This window comes from Myodes glareolus, chromosome 2 (assembly GCF_982192425.1).
Source record: "Myodes glareolus chromosome 2, mMyoGla1.1, whole genome shotgun sequence".
Taxonomy (NCBI): Eukaryota; Metazoa; Chordata; class Mammalia; order Rodentia; family Cricetidae; genus Myodes; species Myodes glareolus.
Window position 1 is genome coordinate 131170243 of NC_142027.1, and position 13606 is coordinate 131183848.

Genomic DNA, 13606 nt, shown 5'->3' on the forward strand with positions numbered 1-13606 from the left:
CTTGCTATGAATTCCAGGCTGGCCTCAGGTTGGTGATTCTCCTGCCTCTGTCTCCAGTGTTCTGGAGTTACAAGCCTGTACCACCCTCCCAGCTTCCAGAACCTACTTTGGTTCAGGCATTGTCACTTCCTTCTGACAGAAACACACCCTTTCACAGGCCTGGAGGCTTGCAGAGTCAAGGACACCAAGTCAGAGGTGGGGTACTTGCAGAGTCAAGGATACCGAGTCGAGGTAGTGGGGTACAGCACAGACTCATCCACCTAGTTTTCAATAGTTGAATCTTTCGATGTGAAGCCCTGGCCCCCACTCCAGTTCACTGCATCCCAGGCTGCGATTTCCATCATTTGTGTGGGTCCGGTGAGATAAAAACACTCACACATCAGCTGCATAAGGGAGCTTATTCCCTACAGACAGCCAGGAACAACTGAAGTCTCGGGTTAATGACGGGACATGTCCCAGTTTCAGGAAAGCCGCCCCAGATGCATGGATCATGCCTGTGTCTGCCTCAGCAAGCAGCTGAGCATAAACCTGAGGTAAGGGGGCTTTCTGTGCTAAGGTCCCCAGTGTCACCCCATTCTGGGAGAGGCTGCACCAAACCTGAGCTGTTCCAACCTGTCCCTTCCTATCATAGGATGGTGCCTCCCAGAACATTCTACATAGACTGTCAACAAACCACACAACAAGACATGAAAGAGATGTCACTACTTGGTGCTAACAGTTCCGAATAAGGAAGGCTACCTTACAAACACAGCTTGTATGTCCTCACATTGAGTCTTAGTCCCCACAAAGTTGGTAACATTCAAGTCATGCATTCATTCATCAAGCAATCCACATATTAATATGTCCATCTATTTATTCATAAAGGCATCTGTCCTTCTGCCCATCAATCCATCTGTTCATCCATCCATCTTTCCCCATGCAACCACTCTGATCCACCCATCTGGCACTCACCTATTAATACACTCAAACACCAAGAGTCCTCTGCACCAAGAGTTATATGGCACAGTGATAGTTGCTCTTCAAGAAATCCAAAGTGTGGTGGAAAAGAAGTCAAAGCTCCTATTGCCACCAAGAAGACACATTCAGCAATCACTGTAGGATTTAGGGACGCAACCCCAGGCAGGATATTTAGGCTGTGAGTTCCCTTGCTCTGCAGTTCCATGGCTAGAGAGTCAGCCTACAGCACACTCATCAGTGGGCAGAAGGACTCCCATGCCAGTCCATCCACTCCAGCAGGGGACTGGTGAGCCAGAAGGCAGAACATTCATTCCAGAACTTCACACAGCTCTTCACCAAGACATGAGAAGGTGACTAAGAGACATTGCTTGTTCACAGGGAGAACTGGAGCAGCTGGGTTATCTTCTCGCTCATACTGAGGACAGAAAGTAACCTGCTGTGGCGGTTTTCATGGTCAGAGCCCCTGGGAGTCCCTCGGCACCCCTGTGGCCCCTGAGGGTGGGGAGCTGAGACACATAGCATGTCAAGAACTGTGACCACCCAGAAGAAGCCAGTGATTGACTCGTATGACAGTTAATCTCCATGGTCAAATCAGTTAGATTAGGAGTCATGGGGGAGACACCTCCGGGCTTGTCTGCGAAGACGTGTCCAGAGAGTTTTAACCGAGGAGGGAAGGTCTGCCTTGACCATGGAAGGTACCACCCCACAGGCTGTGGTCCCAGGCCGGATAAAAAGAAGAAAGTGAGCTGAGCACCAGGCTCACCTCTCTTGGCTTCCTGACTGTGGATGCAACTGTCCCATGATGCCCCACTGTGACAGACAGGGCCTTCCCAACCTTGGAAGGGTGGCTCATGCCACTTCCCCAGCCACATCCTGCTCGCTCACATACACTTTTGTGGACTTCTTATGCTCTCTATCTCTGTCCATCAATTTCTGGAGCAAAATGTAGCACCAATTGAGAAGCTCAAGGCAGTTAGGGACACAGATCTGGAAAGCCTTATATCCAACCCACACAGTGAATCACAGAGTGTGGATTCTCCCCAAGTTCAAATCCTGGCTTGGGCACCTACAGGTTGTCTAGAAGGCCAGGCCTCTTGCCTCAGTTTACTCATCTCACAAATGGTGAGAATAATAAGGGGACCTTACTCCATAGCATATCGAATTCAACAATACAGACACGAGCCACAAGTGCGACTCACTGGCACCCTGCTTTTGAATGCATCGTGAGGTGCAGCTCGGTCTCACCCAAGTCCATGCTTCTGCGGAGACTTTTGCACCGGACGCTCCTCCTAGCAGCCTCCCACAGGGCTTGCTTTTGTACGTTTGCGCCTCTGAGATGAGAGCACAAACTGCTCTTTGCAAAGTTCTGGCTGATGGGCACCACGCTCAGAGCCGAGTGATGGCTGGGTGGAGCCTCATGGAGCCTCGGAGGACAAGAGCCATCATTTGCCAAGGTGTAGTCAGGAGGTGCATCCAAGGTTGGGATCCAGACTGCACCGGGATGAGTCTTCAGTAGTGAAGAACACGGCTTACAGAGTTTTAAGAGTCTCACTTTTGCAGTGACTACCTCCCACCTCTGCCTCTTATAAAGACCCAGGCTTTAATAATGGAGCCAAACTCGGCATATAAAAACATTCCCAGCTCTTGCCTCTGCCGTCTTAAAGCTATACAATTATTTATTTTACATAATAATGCATATCTTTGTTCTCTGGTGTCTCCTAGACCTCAAAGCAGAAAAAAACATGTCTTAATGCAATTTTGTATATTGCTTCCTTGACGCTGGGAAGCAGCAGTATTAGGAATGGGAGAATGATGGCGGTCTGGGACATTTTAATGACTCATCGCCTGATATTTCTTTTCTTGTGACACATATATGATTAGCGAATGTCGTCTGCTCACTAATTAACTTTGTTTATTTCCTAATTAGGTTTAGGATCAGCTGTCTTGTGGTTATAGAAATAATTGTTTGATTAATGCGCGGGGATTTCCATTTTCATTGAGTGTCTGCAGAGCTTCTGTCTCCATTAGCTGCAACGCTCTGCGCCGATCTGGGGCACGGGAATCGTAATTTCCACCCACTGAGTGATAAATCTTATATTGATTGGTGATAATAGGGTGTGGATAGTAAATACACATTATCAGGCTTTAAGTTATGTAACAATTGTTTTTTCTGATTGTCTTTGTGAACAGAACTTGGGTAGACCTAGACTCTAGGCTAGCCTGGGTTCCTTTTGATCGGTAACCTCTTTAGGGCTTCAAGGAGAGTTTCAGAAGTCAGGAGCAGTTAGAACATGATACCATCTGTGAACGAGTGCCTCCTTGGTTATAGAAGAAGAAGAAGGAGGAGGAGGAGGAGGAGGAGAAGTAGTTAGGCAGAAGAAGAAGAAAGTGATAATATTCCTGGACTGAGAGATACCACTGAACCTCGACAATCAGGGCTCAAAAGAGTGAGCAGCATCGGAAAGCCTTTCATTCTCTCTAAAGAAGATGCTGTCCCCTGTATGTTGTCAGGAAGCACCTAACTGAAGAAGGTGAGAAGTCCAGGACAGAAGCACCCATGTCTTCTTACTCCATGTGTTCTGCAACACCAACACCAGCGTATTGCAGTGAAGAAACTACACAGTAAGAAAAACGAGAAGGCAGCTACAGAATATGCTAAACTCTGGGCCAGGAGATAAAGGAAGTCAAAGTAAAATACAGGGGACAGATTATCAAGAGACATTGGCTATCCTTACTGAGAGCTTCTACTGCCAAATCTGAGCCCTAAACCAGGCAATGGTGGCGCACACCTTTAATCCCAGAACTTGGGAGGCAGAGGCAGGCAGATCCTTGAGTTCAAGCCCAGCCTGGTCTACAGAGTGAGTTCCAGGACAACCAAAGGAGTAACACATAATTGATCAGACCCCGAAAGAAACTCAGTCTCTGGGACTAGGGAGATGGCTCAGTGGGTGAGCTGCTTGCAGGGGTTTGAATGAGAATGGACCCATAAGCTCCTGCGCCTGCACACTTGGTCCCCAGTTGATGGAACTGTTTGGAAAGGATTGGGAAGTGCGGCCCCATTGGAGGAGGTACACCCCTGGGGTCAGGCCCTCAGGTTTTAAAAGACTTGAGCCATTTCAAATGAGCCCTCTCTGCCTCCTGCTGTGCCTGAGGTGTGAGCTCTGCTGTGCCTGAGATGTGAGCTCTCAGATGTTCCTGCCACTGTGCTTTTGATCTGCATCTGAGCTCTTCCCCTTTAAAACCTTAAACCCAAACAAACACTTGCTTCTGTGAGTCGCCTTGGCCATGGTGTCTTACTACAGCAGCAACAAAGTGACCAAAATACGAGCACAAGAACCCAAGTTCCAATCCCGGAACCCACTTAGAGTCAGAGGTGGTGGTATCCATAGGCAATTCCAGCACTCTTATGACGGGATGGTAGGTAGAGACAGGGATGTCTGGAAGCTCCAGGGTGAGCTAGCCTGCAGTAAGCTCCAGGGTGAGCTAGCCTGCAGTACAAAGTGGCAAACAAGAGAGATCCTGCCTAAGGTAAAAAAATGAGGATGGGCCCCCAAGGTGTCCTCTGACCTCCACACACCCATCATGGCGTGTGTATGCCAACATTCACACAGATGAGCAAGCCTGTATGTGTGTGAGTGTGTGTGCATGTGTGCGCACATGCATGAGTGCATGCACACACACACACAAAATCATGAATACCTCATAACTGTTACTATTATACATCATAAAGAGAGCTTTTCCATTAGCACCATAAGCAGGAAACCAACATTCTTCTGATATACATTAAAATAAAATACAACACAAAGCTTCTGGACACCATCTAAGACCATCTCCCACACAGAACTAAATGGTTGGCCCTTCTGGGAACCCTATCCCGACTCTCCTTTGGAATCCAACAACCTCGGGATTGATTGCCTTTAGATCACGTGCTCCTCCTTGTTCAGTCATCTGTGACTGGGGTTATGGGAGAAGAGAAAGAATTTGTGTGACACAGCACAAAGCCATGTAGGTTGGAACTTTTCTCTCAGAGCCTGGACTGAGCAGGCTGTGAAGGATGCCAGGCATCGATTGGGCCAGGGTTTAAGACACAGGCTTTCAATGTGCGGTCAACTGCGCAAGCAGAGTATGTTTACCTTCTAAAATCTAACATAACTGGCTGTGGGCATTCCCATCTGTGATCCCAGTGCTCTGACACTTAAGCAGGGGATGGACACCAGGTCAGACTGAACACTGAGACCTGTCTAAAGGAAATGATGCCCAGCAGAGCCAAATACTCCCTACAGATCTAAGGACATCTTCATTTGAGGAGCCTAGAAGATGCTTCCTTGGGGACCCCAGCTGTTCATCTTCACCTTGAGCCAAGGTCAGTCCCACTCCCTGTGACCTCTGACATGGAACTGCAGTGAGAAGAGGCCAGCAACAGCCTGCCAGGAAGCCCCTGTCCAGCCAAAGGACAGCATCTGGGAAAGCAGATGCTGTATAACCAGAGCACCCTCTGCTACCCTCTGATCTTCGGACCACCATGGCAGCAGGAGGGCAGCCCACCCAGGGCCACTGAAAGGTGTCCCAAACTGCAGGACGTCAAGGTTTCCTACATCTATGGCCAGCTGGGCCGCAAGGCAGGCTGCCCTACATTTATCACCCTTGAGGTAGTTATGTTGAAATGCTACCTAACCACCCCTCCCCTCTCCCTTTCCTGCCTCCCTCCTCTACCCCTCCTCCTTTTCTCCCCCTCTCCTAGGGCCTGGAGTGTGCTAGGCAAGCACTCTGTCTACACTGAGTTATAATACTAGCCCACGTACCCACTTCCTGCATTTCTGTTGGTACTGCCTGTATTTAAAGAGAAAATGTGGGCTGGGGTATATTAATAGCTCAGTGGCAGGGGATTTGCCCAGGTCTTGATTCTCACAAAGAAAGGGCATAAGGAGAGGGATGAAGAAAAGAAAAAGAGAGGAGGGAGGGGCAAGCAGAGGAGAGGGGAGAGAGAGAAGGAGGCTAAAGAGATGGCTCAGTAGTTAGGAACACTTCCTGTGCCTTCAGAGAACCAGAGTTTGGTTTCCGGCACTCAGGATGGTCAGCTCACAAGCCCCCTTAACTGACTAGCGCGTTTCTAATGGCCCCTTCTTGTCTCCACAGACACCTCTGTGTGTGTGTGTGTGTGTGTGTGTGTGTGTGTGTGTATGTCCATACATACATACATACATGAAAGAGAAAAGGAGGGGAGGAGGAAAGAAACGGTGCGTGGTTCATGCCGAAGGGCACTGAGAAGTCCCGCTCCTCAGCCTTGTCCTCAGAAAGAAGCTCCACACTGAGAAGTGCCGCTCCTCAGCCTTGTCCTCAGAGGGAAGCTCCACACTGAGAAGTCCCGCTCAGCCTTGTCCTCGGAAGGAAGCTCCACACTCTGCCCACAGCTGCTCTGACACGGCCATGTGCACCTGGTGGCAGCACCTCTTTGCGAGGATTTGTGAATGACCTTGTTAGTAAAAACATGACCGAAATAGAAAGAGTTGAGATGTAAAAGAGAGCCACTTGAGTCTTCCCTGATGGCATCAAAAACACCAGCTTTCCCTGAAGAAACCAAATTCATTTTTAGTTCAGGCAGGAATTCTGTCATGAAGGCTCAGCCAAGAAGCATCTTGTGCCCGTAATTTTCCAAGAGGAAGGCTCACCTGCTTTCCCCAGTGTCTCTCTCCCCTCGGAGCCACAGTGTGGGTGGAGCTCAAGGGGACTGCAGAACGACTGTCACTCCCTGGCTGTGCAGCCCAGACTGTAGAATGGAGACGTCATGTTCCTCACTCTTTCCAGCTGCAAACTGCTGTGTGAACTGTGTCTCATTTTTTTCCCCACGCCTCTGCACTGGTCCAGTTAGGGAAAAGTAGTTTTTATGTTGGGGCATCGGACCCCAACAGTCCATGGGGTCACAGCCAGGGCTGTTGGCTGTTGACACTGAGGATGAGCAGCCCACCATTGACTGGAATGCCATCAATGACACATGGTATTTACTGCAAAATCACTGGTTTAGGTGGGGAAGGGTGTTGAGTCACAGCATGATGTCAGTGAACGTGGATGTGAAAGTCATGAATACAGCATCCAGCTTCCCAGAAACACAGCCTTCTAGAAGGCAGGTACAAGATGGCAGCTTTTAGTGGGTTCCTACATGTAAGACTGGAGTGCTGGGAGAGACGTGGTTCTCCCATCTGCCTCTCCCCACCCCGTGCTCAACCGTCTTCTGGCTGACGTTGGGTAGAAGGGATCCTTACAAGGGACCGAGACCATCTCGTCCCTTTGTGCAAGTGAAACTGCTTGTCCTCTTGGACACGAAGCCCTCCCTGGCCGGTTATAGCTGGCTAAGGGCACAGAGCTCCTCTTTCTGCCCTCCTTCCCAGTGCAGCATTAGTAAATTCCAGCACCATGGAATTCTGATTATGCCTTAAAGACAGGTAAGATAGAACTCAGGCTGGGGAAGGAGCTGAGGCTGGAAATTGGTGCTGTACCCTGAGACGGACACTCAGGTGTCTGACGTGTAGCAGGAAGCTTGGACTGGGACTACTGGGAGCTGTGGATGCATCAGGGACAGGAAGCTGACCCCAGCCTGGGACTCCTGACCCTCCCAAATGACTGTTCTAATACAAGGTGAGTGGCACCAAGGGTCTTCCTAGTGATGCCTTCTTATCTGTTTCCTTTCTAAGAGTACTGTCTAGGCTGCAGAGATGACTCAGTGGTTCAGAGCTCTGGCTACTCTTTCAGAGAACTCAGGTTTAATTCCCAGCACCCACATGGCAGCTCACAACCGCCTGTAACTCCAGTCCCAGGGAGTTGGATGCCTTCTTCTAGCCCCTGGAGGTACTAGGGACATGCAAGCAGGCAAACACCCAGAAAAATAAAATAGATAAATAAGTTAAGCCTAAGTTATCTTGCACATCTAATAGCTGTGGTGGTCTTTTGGCATCAAAGCTGTATTAACAGTGGCAGGAGAAGGCACAGAGAAACCCAAAGCTCAATTTGGGTGTTCAGGCATGTTAGAACACATTGCTGTGTCCAAAAGCATTATTTATTTGTCAAAATTAAAACCACGACCACACACACTGGAGAATTTTCTTCTTCTCTCCATAGGACACAGTGCACAGGTTCAATGTCTGAGGGTAGAGATGAAAGTTCAGTGCAGCTGAAGCCGCATCCCCTGCCCATCACATTGAAGGGCATCGCAGTCAAGCCCAGCTGCAATGAGTCCTCAAGGAAAATTCTGGAAGATGACAGAGAAAAGGGTGGGACAGGAGGTTTGCTCTGGTCTGGTGTCTGAGTGTGATGGGTTTGCCCTGAGCTTCCTGCATTGGCTGAGGCATGGTGGATAGCATCACAGACTCCAGGCATGCCTTCCAAGACCAGCTGGGATGAACCATGGTGACTGTACCCTGAGAACAGGTTCCTGTGAAATTCACAAGTCTGATTGTCTTGTACTGAGCTCTGAGGGCTTCGGTGCTGGTGGTAGGTGGCCGTGGCCGGCTTATTTTGCCGCCTCTCTGCTTCCCAGTCATGACTGCTGCTCAGATATAGTTATGGAAGGTATCTCACTGGACAGATGTGGGATGTCCCATCCATCTCCTGCTGGCAGATCCTGTCCTCCTCCATCAGGCTTCTCCTGAAAGACAGAGATGGGGGCGGGGGGCTCACACCTTTCCCTGAATCACAGGGCAGGACCAAGAGAGGATGCCTACAAAGACCACAGACTCCCCTGTCTTTTTTTGTTTCTCCTTTTATAGAATAAATGCTTTCAGGAGGGGAGAACCAGAAATGAACCAAGCCCAGGCAGGCCTCTGCAAGCCTATTAGTAACCAGAACCCAAATAAATGCTGACCCAGGAAGGGGGATGCTGCCCGTTGCTTGGGATCTGCCAAAGGCTTCCTGAATCCTTCAGTAAAATGCAACCTCCCGACCACGGCTCAGAAAGCCTACCTGGGTCCTCTCTGCCTCTTGCACCTCACTTTGACCTGTTGGCCCCATTGCCCATTCATCTTAGGGTTTCTGTTGCTGTGAGGAGACACCATGACCACAGCAGCTCTTACAAAGGAAACATTTAGTTGAGGGTAGCTCCATTACCGTTTCAGAGTTCAGTGCATTATCATCACGACGGGAGCATGGTGGCATGCGGGCAGCTGTGGTGCTGGAGCTGAGAGTGCTACATCTTGTAGGCAACAGGAAGCCAATTGACTGTCACACTGAGGGAAGCTTGAGGAAAAGAAACCTCCATGCCCGCCCCCACAGTGACACACTTCCTCCAACAGGACCACACCTCCTAATGGTGTCACTCCCTTTGGGGGACTGTTTTCTTCCAAACCAACACATCACTCTACTCCAGGTTCACTGTGCACGGCGTCCTTGTCTGGGGTGCTCTGTGGTTCCGCCCTGAGGCCTGTGCACAGCATCCTTGTCTGGGGTGCCCTCCCTTGATCTTCTTTTCGTTGGCTCCTGGTCTTTATTCAGGGTTGAACCCAGAGTCACCCCCACCCGCCACTGTTAGAGGAGCCCTGTCCCCAGGCTCCTGTCTCATGCCAGTTCTTAAAACCCTCTCCCTGACTGGTATTTACGAGCTTTAGTTGTTTGTTTTGTTGCTTTAGTGCCTGTCTCCCCTTCAGAATATGAGCAGGGACTTTTGTTGGTGGTGGTGGTTTCTCCCAGAACCAGCTGCAGTTCATTCTTCAATCTCGTATCTACACCTCTGAACCGACCGCCACCCTCCGCAGTTCTGAGGACACAGCATACGGTTGATATATGTCCTCGAACATGATTATTGAGGAAGCATCCTAAAGCACGGGGCATCATTAAAATGGTGACCAAGATTTTATTGGGCATGTTCTATACAGGTAAGTGGCCCCAAGCTGGCTTTCCCGTGTCTAGATTCCACATTTCTGTTCTCGCTCAGTGGAGTCTCCTTGAGCTGCACCTTACACTTCAGAAGGCTGGCTTTGTCACGCACTGGCTGTGTGGGCTGAGGTAGGTCGCTGCAGCTGAGCCTCAGTTCCATCAGCTATAAAGAGGGGCTGATAACAGCTCTCCCACTCACCCGCCCACTGTAAGGATGGAATAGGCTGGAGAGAGCAGAGTGTGGTGCTTGGCACATGTAAAGTATTCTGCCACCATCCATCCACCCACCCATTCATCTACCCAGTTATCAGTCTATCTATCCATCCATCCATTATACATACAAACATACAACTAGCCATCTACCTATTCATCAGTCCATCCACTCATTTATCAGTCCATCTATTCATCCATTCATCTAGGCATCCATCCACCCATCAGTCTATCCATTCATCCATCTACACAACCTTCCGTCCATCCACCCATTTATCAGTCCATCCATATGTCCATCCATCCACCCATCCATCTATGCATCCATCCATCCATCATCCATCTATGCATCCCTCTACCCACCCATCCATCCATTTATCAGTCCATCCATCCACCCATCCATCATACATACAAGCATACAACCAGCCATCTGCCTATTCATCAGTCCATCCATCTATGTATCCATCCACCCATTCACCCATCAATCCATCCATCCACCCATCCATCAGTCCATCCACCCATTCATCCACCCACTCATCTATAGTCCATCTGTCCATCAATCTGTCCATACATCTATCCATTCCTCCACCCATCTACCCATCATTCCATCCACCCATAATTTCATCCACCCATAATTCCATCCACCCATCATTCATCTATCCACCTGCCCATCTATGCATCCATACATTCAACCAGTCATCTACCCATCCATCCACCCACTCATCCATAGTCCATCTGTCCATCAATCCACCCATCCATCATTCATTCCTCCTCCATCTGCCCATCCATCCTCGAGCTCTGACAGCGAGAGACGGTGCACTTATGTCTGGAGTGGAGAGGCCACAGCCAGCCTGTATTGGCAATCCCTTTCCTAACTTAGATTTTTCCTCTTCCCTTTCAAAAGTGCCTAACCCTTGGAGGAGACTGGGGCATGAAGGAGTAACCAAATTCCCTGGATTCTCTCCGATCCCCACAGGGATCCACTTGTGGAGGATTGGCTCCCCATATGGCTCTGATCACCCACCTGCTACCCGCAACGTGAGGGTCTCACGAGTTAGGGACTCAGAGGCAGCCACTTGAGACAGCAGGGTGCTGAGAGGCAGGAGAGCTGCTTCAGACGCTGAAATTAACAGGCTACTTGGGTTGAAGGTTTTAATTAAAAGATACTAGAGAATTATTTCCTTAATCCCAACACTTCTTGGTAATCATTTTCCTCTGCGCTGGCTGAGAGTCTGTCTCCAGCTTGCTCAGGGATGTCTGGATAACCTGCAAACCAGGACCAGTCGTGGGTGTTCTCTGGACTCTACCAGGATCCCACAGCACCAGGGCTGTGCACCTTTGTGTCCTGGAATCTGTTAGATACCAGTTGTTAGCTCTTCAATTAGCCTGGAGCTCCAGGGTCTCCAGTCCACAACCCAACTGCCTACGGGGGAGCACCACTGACAGCAATGATTCTGAGCTTATCCCTCCTCTTCCATCCTTTGGTATCATACACGGAGGGGTAGACCTGGATCCTGAAGCAAGACTCCTGGGACAGCCTAGATTCCTGGACTACACACCGTGTCCTGAACACATCTGTCATCCACACCTCTTCATGGCACAGCAAACCCTAACCAGCAAGCTCATGTTTTGTGGCTTCAAGGTCTCTCTTGATCATTCAAGCATTTCTATGGTGCCTTAGATAGCCTAGAAAGTTGATGACCATACCTCAGGAGAAGCCCTGAGCAAGTCCGGACTGGAGCTGGAGTCCTCGGCTGTAAGGGTTACCTGCTGCTAACATCTTAGACTGTCCCTGAACACCCCAGCTAGATCAAGTTCATGTCAACATGGTAACCCAGCACATGACATCCTCAGGGACAGTTTGTTCTTCTGCCTCAATTCCCTGCTCCTCCATCTCCTCACAAGTACAGTTCTCCTCTCAAGTCCTCTCAGGGTCTGTGGCTGGGGACTGGATCAGGGATCAGGGCATCTCCTCTCTCCCTCCAAGCTCCTCAGTCCGACCTCTTCACTTCCTTCCTGTTTGCCCTAAGTCACAGGCCACCAGCAGCTACACTCTACCACAGCGCCAAATCTCAACACGTCTCCCAGCCCCCTACCTTCCTTTGAAATCCATTCCTCCGCTTAATTCCCAGTGGCTCTCTGTGATTCCAGGACAGCTAATGTCTCTGTCTTCATTCAAGGTCCTCTGCTCTACCCCATGCCTTTCCTATGAATCCTCAGCTTCCCTAGACCAGCCCCGATAGCCACCCTATGGCTTGATGGTTAGCTGAGCAGAATTAAAAGACACCTGGAAGGTAAGTTGGTGAAAACACTGTTGGGTGTCTCTCTGAGAGCGATTCCAGATGCATGGATATGGAGAAGACCCAGCCTGAACATGGACCATCACCCACCATCACGTCAGGGGACTAGATGGGGAAAAGAGAGAGAAGAATGTGTGTATCTGTGTCCACATGCCCTCTGCCTTTCGTGAGGGGGGCTTGCGCTGTCGTTACCTGTGGAAGTTTCCAGGTCTTCAGCCCCAGGCTGAGTCGTTGGCCCGTCTTGTTCTGAGGATTCTGGGTGTCTGGCCCTCCAGCCTGCAGATGGTCATTGGAAAACTGTTCAGTCTCCAGAGAGGATGGCTGCTCTAATATATTAACCTGCCCCTCACACACACAGACACACAGAGAGAGAGAGAGAGAGAGAGAGAGAGAGACAGAGAGAGAGAGAGACAGAGAGAGAGAGAGACAGAGAGAGAGAGAGACAGAGAGAGAGAGAGACAGAGAGAGAGAGAGAGAGACAGAGAGAGAGAGAGAGAGAGAGAGAGAGAGGTTCTACCTTCCAGAGAACACCAGCAGATATATTCACCTTCTGTGGCTTGCCCTCCACCCACACAGGCTTACGTGATTGGCGTTAATGGCTCTGGTTGCTGTAAAAGAAAACTGCAGCCTGGAGAAGGAACCAACAAGAAAGTCTTTTCTGAAGCTCTGGAGTCTGGATCCCGTGGTGCGGGGTGGGGTGGGGACAGCACATTTGATTTCCTCTGAGGCTCTTTCCTTGACTTGCAGATAGTGTCTGGGACGGTTGATGTCAGCTGTCAACTTGGCAGAATCTGGAATTCTCTAGAAAGGAAGTCTTGAAGACAGAGTGTCCGGATTGCACTGCCCTGTGGGCATGGCTCCGAGGAATCGTCTGGCCTGGGTTAGCTGAATGGGCAGCACTGTTTCAGTACCTGGGCCGTCAGCTGGGTGGAAAGGAGATAGCGCGTTCAACTCAGACGTGCTTTGCTCTGGGGCCTGACTGTGATGCGTGGTGCCACTACCTCAGGCTCCTGCGATGATGGTCTGCAACCTGAGCTGTGAGCTAAGATGACCCGCAAGTTGTTTCTATGAGGTGTGTTGTCAGGGCAACAGGGAAGAAAACAAAAGCAGCATCCTCACATGTCACTTCTGGTCTGTGCCGTGTCCTCGCTCTTCTTTCTGTGAGGACACAGGTCTATCCTGCCACGTGACCTCAATTTGCCTCAGTTATGTGTCAATAGATCACCTTTTCCAGTGCAGCCTCTCTCTGGTATTGAGGTAGATGATGCAGGGTACTGGCG

At 49.9% G+C, this 13606-nt stretch overlaps 1 long non-coding RNA gene across 1 annotated transcript; it reads right to left on the minus strand.

Annotated features, from left to right (window-relative positions):
• Positions 1 to 7990: 7990 nt before the first annotated feature.
• LOC146895422 (uncharacterized) lies at positions 7991 to 13266 on the minus strand. The gene is made up of 3 exons (XR_014997290.2): positions 12909 to 13266; positions 12519 to 12602; positions 7991 to 8596 (listed from the first exon to the last, which is right to left on the minus strand). It is a non-coding gene; the product is annotated as an uncharacterized LOC146895422 (long non-coding RNA).
• Positions 13267 to 13606: the final 340 nt, after the last annotated feature.